The 12745-nt window shown below is 36.9% G+C and overlaps 1 pseudogene; it reads right to left on the bottom strand.

Moving 5' to 3' along the window:
* Nucleotides 1–4081: 4081 nt before the first annotated feature.
* LOC140113887 (olfactory receptor 6B9-like) overlaps nucleotides 4082–12745 on the bottom strand; it is a 57447-nt pseudogene continuing 48783 nt past the window's right edge.

The following is a 12745-nucleotide window of genomic DNA, read 5'->3' as shown; positions in this document are numbered from 1 at the left end:
GATTTTATCAGTTCGGAGTTAGCTTAGTGAGGGACTGGTAATCTTCCTCTGTGCTGATCCTGCAGCAACATCATAATGTCGTACTGTACATAGGTCCCCTATCACAGGATAATCTAAAGTCAGGTGTAATTATGCAGTTTTAGAGAGATTCCTGAACCCCTTACCAAAGCGCACTGTAATAGTACGGTGTATGTCGGGTGCGGGTACATGAAGAGGGCTCACGGGCTGAGCCCTCTCCATAGCTGGTAAGTCTTTGCTGCATATTGCAGCCGGTAACACATGTGGTCGGTGCTAGCACCGGTCGTGGGTGCAATCTTGGTGACGATCGTCGCTCCCCATGACGTCATCCAGGAGCGGCGGTCCATCGCCATGACAGCCTCAGGTCTTCCGAAGACACGAGGCTGTCTCGTTTTAACCCATTCATTACAATGTGCTAATTGCACATTGTAATGAATGAGGAGGAAAATCCCCATATACTGCCATACTGTAGTATGGTAGTATATGGTAGGATCAATCAGACAACCTAGGGTTAAAGTACCCTAGGAAGTCTGGAAAATAATAATAATAAAAAAAGTTAAAAAAAAATAATAAAAAAACATAAAAATTCTAATCACCCCCCTTTCCCTTGAACTGATATAAATATTAACAGTAAAAATCATAAACACATTAGGTATCACCGCATCTGAAAATGCCCGAACTATCAAAATATGCTAACTTTTTCACTGTATTTAACTGCGTAACGGAAAATAGTGGCCAAAGTCAAAAATGGAATTTTTTTGCCATATTGAAAAATATACAAAATCCAATAAACAGTATATATACTTTTTGGATTGGCGCACTAGGTTAGAAACTTTAAATGAAAATGTCACTGGTATCTTTAGCAAGGTGGCCTGCACCCAAACTACCAAGTGGTTTTCACAGCAGGAAAAAGCCACAAAAACATAAAAACAAAAGGATTTCAGATACCTGCGCCAATTGTGGACATAAATGCAAAATATCTATGAAGTGCTGGAGAAGCGCAAAATAGATACACTTTATCAATATTGTAGTTTTACCATATTTCGCTATTAAATGGGATAACATAAATATGTTGCTCTACAGTAAGACTTAATATTGGTATGATGGTTACCTGGTTCCTGCGGTTTATTTATCAGTTTTGCAATATTTCTTCAATAAAACAGTGTTCTGATGATCTGAATATCCTTGCTAGGTTTCCAATCGTTCACTGGTGTCCGCGTTGTTTGGGACCTGTGGAGGAAAGCCCCGGCCGGTGGCTATACCTCTACACTAGGTTCCGGCAGTTCTTCGTGTGGTGACGTCACCAGAAGTTACGGCAAGTCCGGAAGGACACAATCTCCAACGCGTTTCGGAGGATACTTCCTCCTTCGTCAGGGTATCTTGTTGCTCCGGATTGGACGTAGTTTTATAGCCCGGAACCAGGTTCGTGAACTTTGTATGATTGAATACCATAGTGATGATATGTAATACAATGATGATGATATGTGATACAATGGTGATATTATACTATCGTAAAAGTGGTAACTAATTACTTAAAACTTGATTAAACTTTATTTTATTTTATGTCTTAAAATTATATTTCATAGAAAAACCATAAAAATTTGAATAAAATCATTCAGAATTAAAATTAGGTGCATCCAAGTTGTCATTAGCTAATATATTGTAAAAATATTTATTTATATTTACATAAACCCAAAGAGTTCTATTTCCTGATTTAACCCTTTTGGGGCCAATGTGTCCAGTAGAAATATCCATTTGCTCTCTGCACGCGACATTTGAGCAATATAATTTCCACCTCTCCAATTTCGGTGGATTTTTTCTATGGCAAAAAACTGTGATCCGGAGAAACATTCATGGTGAAACATTTTATAGTGTTTGGACAACGGATGATCTTCTAGTCCTATCTTAATGTTCCGTCTATGTTCACTAATTCGGTCTTTTAAGGCTCTTTTAGTACGACCAACATAGAGTTTATTGCATGGACATTTAATGCAATAAATTACTCCTTTTGTGTGGCAGTTTATATGGTTTGTAATTTTATATTTCTCCTTGCATGTTTGGGGACCAAATGTTTTAGTAGCTTGTTTTATATGTGTAATTTTGCACGAGGCACAATGAGTGCAGGGATAAAAACCGTCAATTTCTAAAAAAATTTTTTGGCGAGGTATAGTAGTTTTATTGTTTTTTATAGTTGGAGCTACTATCATTCCAATGTTGCGGGCTTTTTTAAATATAAATCTGGGGTTTTTTGACAGATATGGGCCAATTGTTTTATCCTGTGTTAGGATGTTCCAGTGACGGTGAATTATACGTTTTAAAACTGCGCTGTCCTGTGTATATTGAGTGACGATCGGTACTTCTATTTTTGTTTCTATTTGTATGTGTTTTTCATCCTTGGGAGTTTCCCTGATATTTTTCTTTTCAACTAGAATGTTGGCTCTTGGTAGTTCACCGATGACGTCTTCTGTAGTTTTCAAGGGGATTGCATCATATCCCTTTTGTAGAAACTTTTGATGTACTGCTTGAGCTTCTTTTCTATAGATGGCTAGATCTGTGCAGTTTCTTCGATGGCGTAAAAATTGACTTTTCGGTATATTTTCTAGCCAAATTGGTAAATGACAGCTCGTCTTCAAAATTAAGCTATTACTATCGGTGGGTTTAGAAAAAGTTTTTGTTTTGATGGTTTGGTCTTCGATGTAAATGGTTAGGTCTAAGAAGTTAATGCTCTCCTGGCTGTATGTGGGAGTGAATTCTAGGTGGTATTCATTCTGATTTACCTCTGTGAAGAATTTCTGAAGAGATTGTTCATCACCGGACCATATAAATACAACATCATCAATGAATCTATGCCAGAGGACCAGGTTCGCAGCAAGCACTCCATTGGGGAAAATCTGGGAAGCTTCCAATTTACCCACATAAAGGTTGGCGTAGCTTGGTACGAACCTGGTCCCCATGGCAGTACCCCATGTTTGTAGGTAAAAGTCGTTTTCATATTGGAAGTAGTTATGATTTAAAATAAATGTGATGCATTCACCAATGTATTTTATTTGTTCTTCCATTAGTAGATTTGTTTGTCTAAGGAAGTGATCCACTGAGTCTTTCCCTCGGTTGTGCTCAATGATTGTATATAAAGAGGTGACATCCAGTGTTCCCAAAATAAAATGAGGTTGCCATTTAATAGTGCTTAGAATGCGCAAAATGTGTGCAGTGTCTTTTAGATACGCTGGTAAATTCTGTACATATGGTTGCAACATATGGTCCACATACTCAGATAAATTTGATGTGAGGCAGCCTATACCTGATATGATAGGTCTGCCTGGGGGTTTGGTTTTTGATTTATGGATCTTTGGTATATGATACATGATAGGAATTCTTGGTGTAAGAATGTTAATATGTTGGTATTCTTTTTTATTTAGGATTTTTGACTCTAAACCTTTTTTAGCTAAAATTCCTAATTCTTTCTTATAACTGACAGTGGGGTCAGATTTTAGTTTTAAGTACGTTCGCTGGTCTCCCAATAGGCGTAGGGCTTCTTGGTGGTAGTCCACCGCATTTTGAACCACTATGCTGCCCCCTTTGTCCGCTGGTCGGACAGTAATGTTGTTATTTTTCTGTATGGACAGGATGGCCTGTCTTTCTTTGTTGTTCAAATTATTGTTGTATTTGTTAATACCAATGTCTTTAACTTTTCTGATGTCGTTAATGACCATATGTTGGAAGACTTTGAATGCTTCCGAATATTCGTTTTCAACCCCCAAACGAATATTCGGAAGCATTCAAAGTCTTCCAACATATGGTCATTAACGACATCAGAAAAGTTAAAGACATTGGTATTAATAAATACAACAATAATTTGAACAACAAAGAAAGACAGGCCATCCTGTCCATACAGAAAAATAACAACATTACTGTCCGACCAGCGGACAAAGGGGGCAGCATAGTGGTTCAAAATGCGGAAGCCCTACGCCTATTGGGAGACCAGCGAACGTACTTAAAACTAAAATCTGACCCCACTGTCAGTTATAAGAAAGAATTAGGAATTTTAGCTAAAAAAGGTTTAGAGTCAAAAATCCTAAATAAAAAAGAATACCAACATATTAACATTCTTACACCAAGAATTCCTATCATGTATCATATACCAAAGATCCATAAATCAAAAACCAAACCCCCAGGCAGACCTATCATATCAGGTATAGGCTGCCTCACATCAAATTTATCTGAGTATGTGGACCATATGTTGCAACCATATGTACAGAATTTACCAGCGTATCTAAAAGACACTGCACACATTTTGCGCATTCTAAGCACTATTAAATGGCAACCTCATTTTATTTTGGGAACACTGGATGTCACCTCTTTATATACAATCATTGAGCACAACCGAGGGAAAGACTCAGTGGATCACTTCCTTAGACAAACAAATCTACTAATGGAAGAACAAATAAAATACATTGGTGAATGCATCACATTTATTTTAAATCATAACTACTTCCAATATGAAACGACTTTTACCTACAAACATGGGGTACTGCCATGGGGACCAGGTTCGCACCAAGCTACGCCAACCTTTATGTGGGTAAATGGGAAGCTTCCCAGATTTTCCCCAATGGAGTGCTTGCTGCAAACCTGGTCCTCTGGCATAGATTCATTGATGATGTTGTATTTATATGGTCCGGTGATGAACAATCTCTTCAGAAATTCTTCACAGAGATAAATCAGAATGAATACCACCTAGAATTCACTCCCACATACAGCCAGGAGAGCATTAACTTCTTAGACCTAACCATTTACATCGAAGACCAAACCATCAAAACAAAAACTTTTTCTAAACCCACCGATAGTAATAGCTTAATTTTGAAGACGAGCTGTCATTTACCAATTTGGCTAGAAAATATACCGAAAAGTCAATTTTTACGCCATCGAAGAAACTGCACAGATCTAGCCATCTATAGAAAAGATATTAATCAAAAGACAGTACATCAAAAGTTTCTACAAAAGGGATATGATGCAATCCCCTTGAAAACTACAGAAGACGTCATCGGTGAACTACCAAGAGCCGGCATTCTAGTTGAAAAGAAAAATATCAGGGAAACTCCCAAGGATGAAAAACACATACAAATAGAAACAAAAATAGAAGTACCGATCGTCACTCAATATACACAGGACAGCGCAGTTTTAAAACGTATAATTCACCGTCACTGGAACATCCTAACACAGGATAAAACAATTGGCCCATATCTGTCAAAAAACCCCAGATTTATATTTAAAAAAGCCCGCAACATTGGAATGATAGTAGCTCCAACTATAAAAAACAATAAAACTACTATACCTCACCAAAAAATTTTTTTAGAAATTGACGGTTTTTATCCCTGCACTCGTTGTGCCTCGTGCAAAATTACACATATAAAACAAGCTACTAAAACATTTGGTCCCCAAACATGCAAGGAGAAATATAAAATTACAAACCATATAAACTGCCACACAAAAGGAGTAATTTATTGCATTAAATGTCCATGCAATAAACTCTATGTTGGTCGTACTAAAAGAGCCTTAAAAGACCGAATTAGTGAACATAGACGGAACATTAAGAAAGGACTAGAAGATCATCCGTTGTCCAAACACTATAAAATGTTTCACTATGAATGTTTCTCCGGATCACAGTTTTTTGCCATAGAAAAAATCCACCGAAATTGGAGAGGTGGAAATTATATTGCTCAAATGTCGCGTGCAGAGAGCAAATGGATATTTCTACTGGACACATTGGCCCCAAAAGGGTTAAATCAGGAAATAGAACTCTTTGGGTTTATGTAAATATAAATAAATATTTTTACAATATATTAGCTAATGACAACTTGGATGCACCTAATTTTAATTCTGAATGATTTTATGCAAATTTTTATGGTTTTTCTATGAAATATAATTTTAAGACATAAAATAAAATAAAGTTTAATCAAGTTTTAAGTAATTAGTTACCACTTTTACGATAGTATAATATCACCATTGTATCACATATCATCATCATTGTATTACATATCATCACTATGGTATTCAATCATACAAAGTTCACGAACCTGGTTCCAGGCTATAAAACTACGTCCAATCCGGAGCAACAAGATTCCCTGACGAAGGAGGCAGTATCCTCCGAAACGCGTTGGAGATTGTGTCCTTCCGGACTTGCCGTAACTTCTGGTGACGTCACCACACGAAGAACTGCCGGAACCTAGTGTAGAGGTATAGCCACCGGCCGGGGCTTTCCTCCACAGGTCCCAAACAACGCGGACACCAGTGAACGATTGGAAACCTAGCAAGGATATTCAGATCATCGGAACACTGTTTTATTGAAGAAATATTGCAAAACTGATAAATAAACCACAGGAACCAGGTAACCATCATACCAATATTAAGTCTTACTGTAGAGCAACATATTTATGTTATCCCATTTAATAGCGAAATATGGTAAAACTACAATATTGATAAAGTGTATCTATTTTGCGCTTCTCCAGCACTTCATAGATATTTTGCATTTATGTCCACAATTGGCGCAGGTATCTGAAATCCTTTTGTTTTTATAAAATTCAATAAACAGTGATCAAAAGGTCATACAGTAGAAACATTGAAAATGTCATCAAAAGTCACACAAAATGACACCACCCACTGCTCCGTACACTAAAGTATGAAAAAGTTATTAGTGCCAGAATGGCCAAATTAAAAAAAAAAAATTTGTACAGGAGGTTTTAATTTTTGTAAATGTATGAAGACATTATAAAACCTATACAAATTTGGTATCCCCGTGATTGCACCGACCCAAAGATTAAAGTAGACATGTCATTTGAGTCTCACAGAGAAAGACGTAAAATTAAAGTCTGAAAGAATATGATGCAAATGCGTATTTTCACCATTTTTACTGCATTTGGAAATTTTTTCCTACTTCCCAGTACAAGGAATGGAATATTCAATACCATCACTATGAAGTGCAATTTGTTATGCAGAAAACAAGCCCTCACATAGCTCTTTATGTATAAAAATAAAAAAGTTATAAATTTTTTAAGGTGGGGAGGGTAAAAATGGAAATGAAAAAACAAAAAAAGGGCCAGGTCGTTAAGGGGTTGTAGGTGTTTAAATGACTATAGCAAGCTCAGTAATATAATGGTTATATATAATCATATCATTTAATGGATGTAATTCAATGCACCTGTATTAATTTATAGCATTATTAATGTTTTAAATACTATATTATTCAGACTATAGCAAATATAATAGAAAAAGTCTTGCTAAAAGTGCCTGCATCGAATAGTCTAAAATCCAGCACTGTCAGAACCATTTCATTCTAGCATCTACGCTGACTACATAGTATGACCTGTCTGTGCTCTGCAACAACATTGAGACTGTGATAAGCTGTGGGGCTGCAGGCAGTTTGGGTAGCTGGATAGAGAAGAGATAAGAAGAGGATGTTATATTATATTGAGTGAATGAACTGGGAAGGAGGCTATACACATGAGATATAAAGCAGGTGGGCCAGATAGTACTTATATGGGGTTAAGAGTGAAGATGAGAGGACCTGAACTTTCCGTTTGGGTTTGAATGCCCCTAGAAACTAGCCATGGCTGTGATAGGCGACAACCAAGGATAATTGTTAAGGGTGTGAATTTTTCAGATTTGCTGGTTTGGGGCTTGCATGTAGCTGATATGTGTGAGTATGTGAAAGTAGCAGGGCTGTTTGTGCACAAATGTTGCATAGCTGTATGCGCATGAATGAAGCAGAGCTGTCTGTGTGTGAATGTAGCATAGCTGTCTGTGTAAATGTATCAAGGCTGTCTGTGTGTGAATGTAGCAGTCTGTGTGCTTGTAGCAGAGCAGTCGGTGTACATTTGGCAGAGCAGTCGGTGTACTTGTAGCAGAGCAGTCTGAGGGTATCCTTTCTTTTTGGTCCGTCTTATAGTGAAGTACTTCTTATAGTCCAAAAATATGGTAACTATCTGAAAGTGACAAAGTTTTACTCCATTAAACAGTATCCACAATAAATCACTTTACAAACTTATCAACAGCAATATTTAGTTGTACAACAGGATGAATAGAGTTGTCCATTTTATTTAAAATACTAGATGGTGGAGGAAAAGATGTCTTATTTCTTTATCTCTATGAATGCTTTTAGTTATTTCATTTGAAATTCTTAAAATTTCATTCTGAAAATTGTCAAGAGTTAGAAGCGAAAACACTGCATTGTCTTGTATAGATGAAAAAATCCTACACATCATTGAGGATCTCATCTGGAGTTCTGCTTCTTTACTCAAATACTTGGTTTATACAAAAAACCAAATACAGGCAGTCCCCGGGTTACATACAAGATAGGTTCAGTAGGTTTGTTCTTAAGTTGAATTTGTATGTAAGTCGGAACTGTATATTGTATAATGGTAGATCCAGACCAAAGATTTTTTGCACAGTGACAATTGGAGCTTCAACATTTTTTGCTGTAATTCAACCAAGGTTTATCAATAAAACTTTATTACTGACACCTTTCAGCTGATGATTGCAGTCTGGGACTATACTAAAGCATCCAGAGATCTTCACCAGAGGTTACAGTGGGCAGATGGGTCCGTCTTTAACTAGGGGTCATCTGTAAGTCGGGTGTCCTTAAGTAGGGGGTTGCCTGTACAGCATTTCAAATATGTCCAAAATGAAGACTGTGCCAATAAGAGCCTTGGAAAGTTTAAATTGAGTCTACATCTAGCCTTATATTATAAGCCCAAGCCTTATAATATGATATTATAATATCCATTATACTATCAGTGAGATATTTCCAGTAATCAGTATGCAAATTAGGCAGTTTGTGTACCAAGGTCACGTCCTTAGAACTTGGAGCACTGATATTCCTACCAGGACCACCACACTTTTTGTCAGATAAGAGATTTGTACTGTGAGAGGCATGAGGCAACAATGTAAGAAGAGGTGAGTTATAAAAGTAAAAAAAAAATTAAAAATGTTCATCAAGTGAAAAAAAAAGAAGAGGGGTGTTATTTAGGCAGCCATAGCAGTGCTCCAGGTGCTAAGGACATGACTTACGTACACCAACTGCCCATCTAGCAAATGGATAAAACTGTGAATATCTTGGAAATGGCATAATATACAGAAATAATAAAAAGATGCTGAAAATGTGCATTTGTCAACAAAATGCTGTCAGTAGATATAACATTTGATGGAAATAGAAGGCTTCCTTTAGGACTATGTAGTCTAACTTTGCAACTCCTGTTTGTTGGCTTAATAATAATGTTTGCATGTCAGCCGTAAATGAAACCTTTTTTTTTTTTTTTTGGAGCCAAAAAAAAAAAATGAAACCTTTTTAAAAAAGTGTAAATGACAAATCTGCCCCAATGAGCTTAGGAATTAGAAAAAAAGTGGCAAGCCTTTTTGTATAGATGTGTTCCAGCTATACAATCTAGTCTCTAAAATATTGTGAAATCACATAAAAAATTTTCTATTTTTGAAAAAATATATTACTATGTTCCTTAAATCAAAGTGCTGAACTGCCTTTTGGAATTCTTTGTTTCTCAATGAGTAAATTAAAGGGTTTAACAAGGGAGTTACAACAGAATAAACCACTGAGACCACTTTATCATTATTGAGATCATATTTAGAGCTTGGTCTTATGTACATAAAGATAACTGTTCCATAGAACATGGACACCACGGACAAGTGAGATAAACAGGTGGAAAATGCTTTTCTTTGACCTCTTCTAGAATTCAAAATGGTGAAAATAATGCAAATATAGGAAGCCATGGTAAGGATAAAACATGTCAACACAAGACTCAAGCAGGGAGATAGAGACAGAAATATTATTTCTGCTGCATTTGTTTTTATGCAGGATAGTTTAACAACTGGGGGGTAGTCACAAAAAAAAATGGTTTATTTGGTTAGACCCACAAAATGGTAGTTGGGCAACAAAAGTAACTGTCACTATTGATGCTAAGAATCCCGATACATAACATATAATTATCAACTGTAAACACATTCTTGTTGTCATTATAGAAGAGTACCTCAGCGGGTAACAGATTGCAAGATATCGATCTCCAGCCATCATGGTTAGGAGAAAACATTCAGAACAGCCAAGTGAGAAAAAAACATATAACTGAGTCATGCAGCCTTCAAAGGAAATTGTTTTCAATTTGACCAAGAGAATTGATAGCATGTGGGGTGTTGTAACAGAAACATAAAGGATTTCAAGCATGGAAAGGCTGGCAATAAAGATGTACATAGGGGAGTGAAGATTGGAGGCTTGGCTTACTATCATGATGATAAGAACATTTGTAATAAATGTCAATATATAAACTAGTAAGAATATTAAAAACAGTAGCATATGCAGATTGTGAGAGGTGGAAAAACCAACAAATATAAAGTCTGGTTTAATGGTTACGTTCAATTCACTTGATGACATCTGAAATATTACAAATTATATTGTGGATTAAAAAATCTGAATACATTTCATACATTCATGTACAAACTATCTTTGCCAAAATTGTAACTATCAAAAGGAATGTGTCTCGTGGAAAATGCAGGGTATTTGCATGATATTAAGCAGGAGGTGGCAACAATATTAACCCTTAAAGTACCAATGGTCATTGGTGCCAGAAAGACCAGGTCAATTTTTAACGTTCTGATATGCACTTCTTTAGATGACGATATCTCTGGAAAAGCTTTGCATATCATGAGACATTTAACTTTGTTTTTTTCAAGACATGTGAGACTTTATCTTGATGCAAAAGTTTTAATAATTGCATATTTAAAATTTGCCAATAATTGACTATGAAAAAATAAGATTTTTGTCATTTTTCCAATTGTTTTTTTTAAAAAGAAGTGACTTTTACCAAACTATGTTATGAATATGTACAGCAGTATTCCATCACCGTTTCCCATTTTCAGCTACAGATGCAGGGGGTACATTTACTTCTGCAATAATGAAAAGTGAAAGTGAATGGGGGTCATTTACTAAGGGCCTGATTCACGTTTTCCCGACGTGTTACCCGAATATTTCCGATTTGCGCCGATTGTACCTGAATTGCCTGAATTTAGGCGCACGCGATCGGATTGTGGCGCATCGGCGCTGGCATGCACGCGACAGAAATCGGGGGCGTGGCCGAACGAAAACCCGACATATTCGGTAAAACCGCCGCATTTAAAACCCGAAAATGTGTCGCTTGGGAAGCGCTTACCTTCACCTGGTCCAGCTCGGTGTATTCCGACACGTTCAGATGATTTTCAGCGCAGCAGCGCCACCTGGTGGACGACGGAGGAACTACCTTCATAAATCCCATCCGGACCCGAATCCTGTTCAGAGAACGTGCCACTGGATCGCGAATGGGCCGGGTAAGTAAATCTGCCCCAATGTCTTTCATGAAGCTCCTTCTGTATTCTGGTTTCTGCTGACCGTCTGGAGGGGGCACATTTCAAACACCTATATCTACTGAACCCTTGCACCTAGAAACAAAATTATGGTGTCATAATAAACAGGAGAGTTTCCCCTTTCATATGATATATGGATGTATGGATGATGAACAGAATCGGAGAAATTCACGCTTAAAGTTACAATCGGCAATAAAAAGCTGTACATAAAAATCAACTTTTTAATGCAACTTTAAGGGTGGATATCTCTGGCTCTTTGAAGCATCCATACACAATCTATATATCATATTGAAGGGGAAATTCTCCTGTTTAATTTGACACCTGTGTTTCTAAATGCCTGGGTTCAGGAGATATAGCCGTTTGAAGTTGACCACTGTCATGACGTAAAACAATGTCCTTTCTACAATCTGTCACAGTAGAAGCTGCCGTATATTTACGTGGAGCGGTAAATATATAAAATATATTTAAAATATATTTATACACAATGGGGCACATTTACTTACCCGGTCACTGGAGTTCACTGAAAGTGCATTGTTAGACTATAATGCACCTTGCAGCTATTCACTAAGATCATGAGCCTGATATCCTGCATGTGTTGCTTCCCTGCTAGGTCCGACAGAGTTCACCATCTTTTTAGTGGTGTGGCGGTCAGTTCGAATCAGTCGGACAGTCTGAGGGCACACCCCCTAATTTGTGACGCATGGAAGCCAGTGCAGCTTGCGCCACAATCCAAGTGCACACACTTCTTAAATACCTGTGCAAGCCGTTTTAGACCCGAAAAAGGTGAACAGTCCGACAAAAGTGCAACGCTGGACCCTTCGTAAATGAGCTCCAATGCGTGTTCAGATGATGGAATAATCTTAAGCACCATTTAAGAGTTAGAAAAATATTAAAGTATTGTACCATAGCTTTTAGCTTTCTTTTTGAGGCCCTTCATGGCCTATAGCTTGCTGTACCATATTTGGATGTGTATTTTATTGCTGGTCCTTTTTTATTGTGCACATTGTTAGAATAATAAATTATGAACCCTAAGTGTGTACAAATAAAATCCACAGGACTCTTTGCAAAAAATAAATCCTCACAAAGCTACACTGACAAAAAATTTCAAAAGCTATGGTGCTTTGAAGGTGGCAAAGTAAAATTTATTTTTTCCCAAAAAAGTATTTTACTATGGCCAAAAAACATATCATTTTGGTATTTCTGTTTGCATATTGACCCAGTGAAATAAGTTTTTATGTTATTTAGGTTCCACGATAAAGTCAGAAAAAATGTATTACAAAAATAATGTCAGATTTGGGTTCTTTTTAAAATATAATGCACAGAAAGGGTGTAT

This window comes from Engystomops pustulosus, chromosome 1 (assembly GCF_040894005.1).
Source record: "Engystomops pustulosus chromosome 1, aEngPut4.maternal, whole genome shotgun sequence".
NCBI lineage: Eukaryota > Metazoa > Chordata > Amphibia > Anura > Leptodactylidae > Engystomops > Engystomops pustulosus.
Note: the sequence above shows the minus strand (reverse complement) of the source record. Positions and strands in the feature narration are given on the sequence as shown.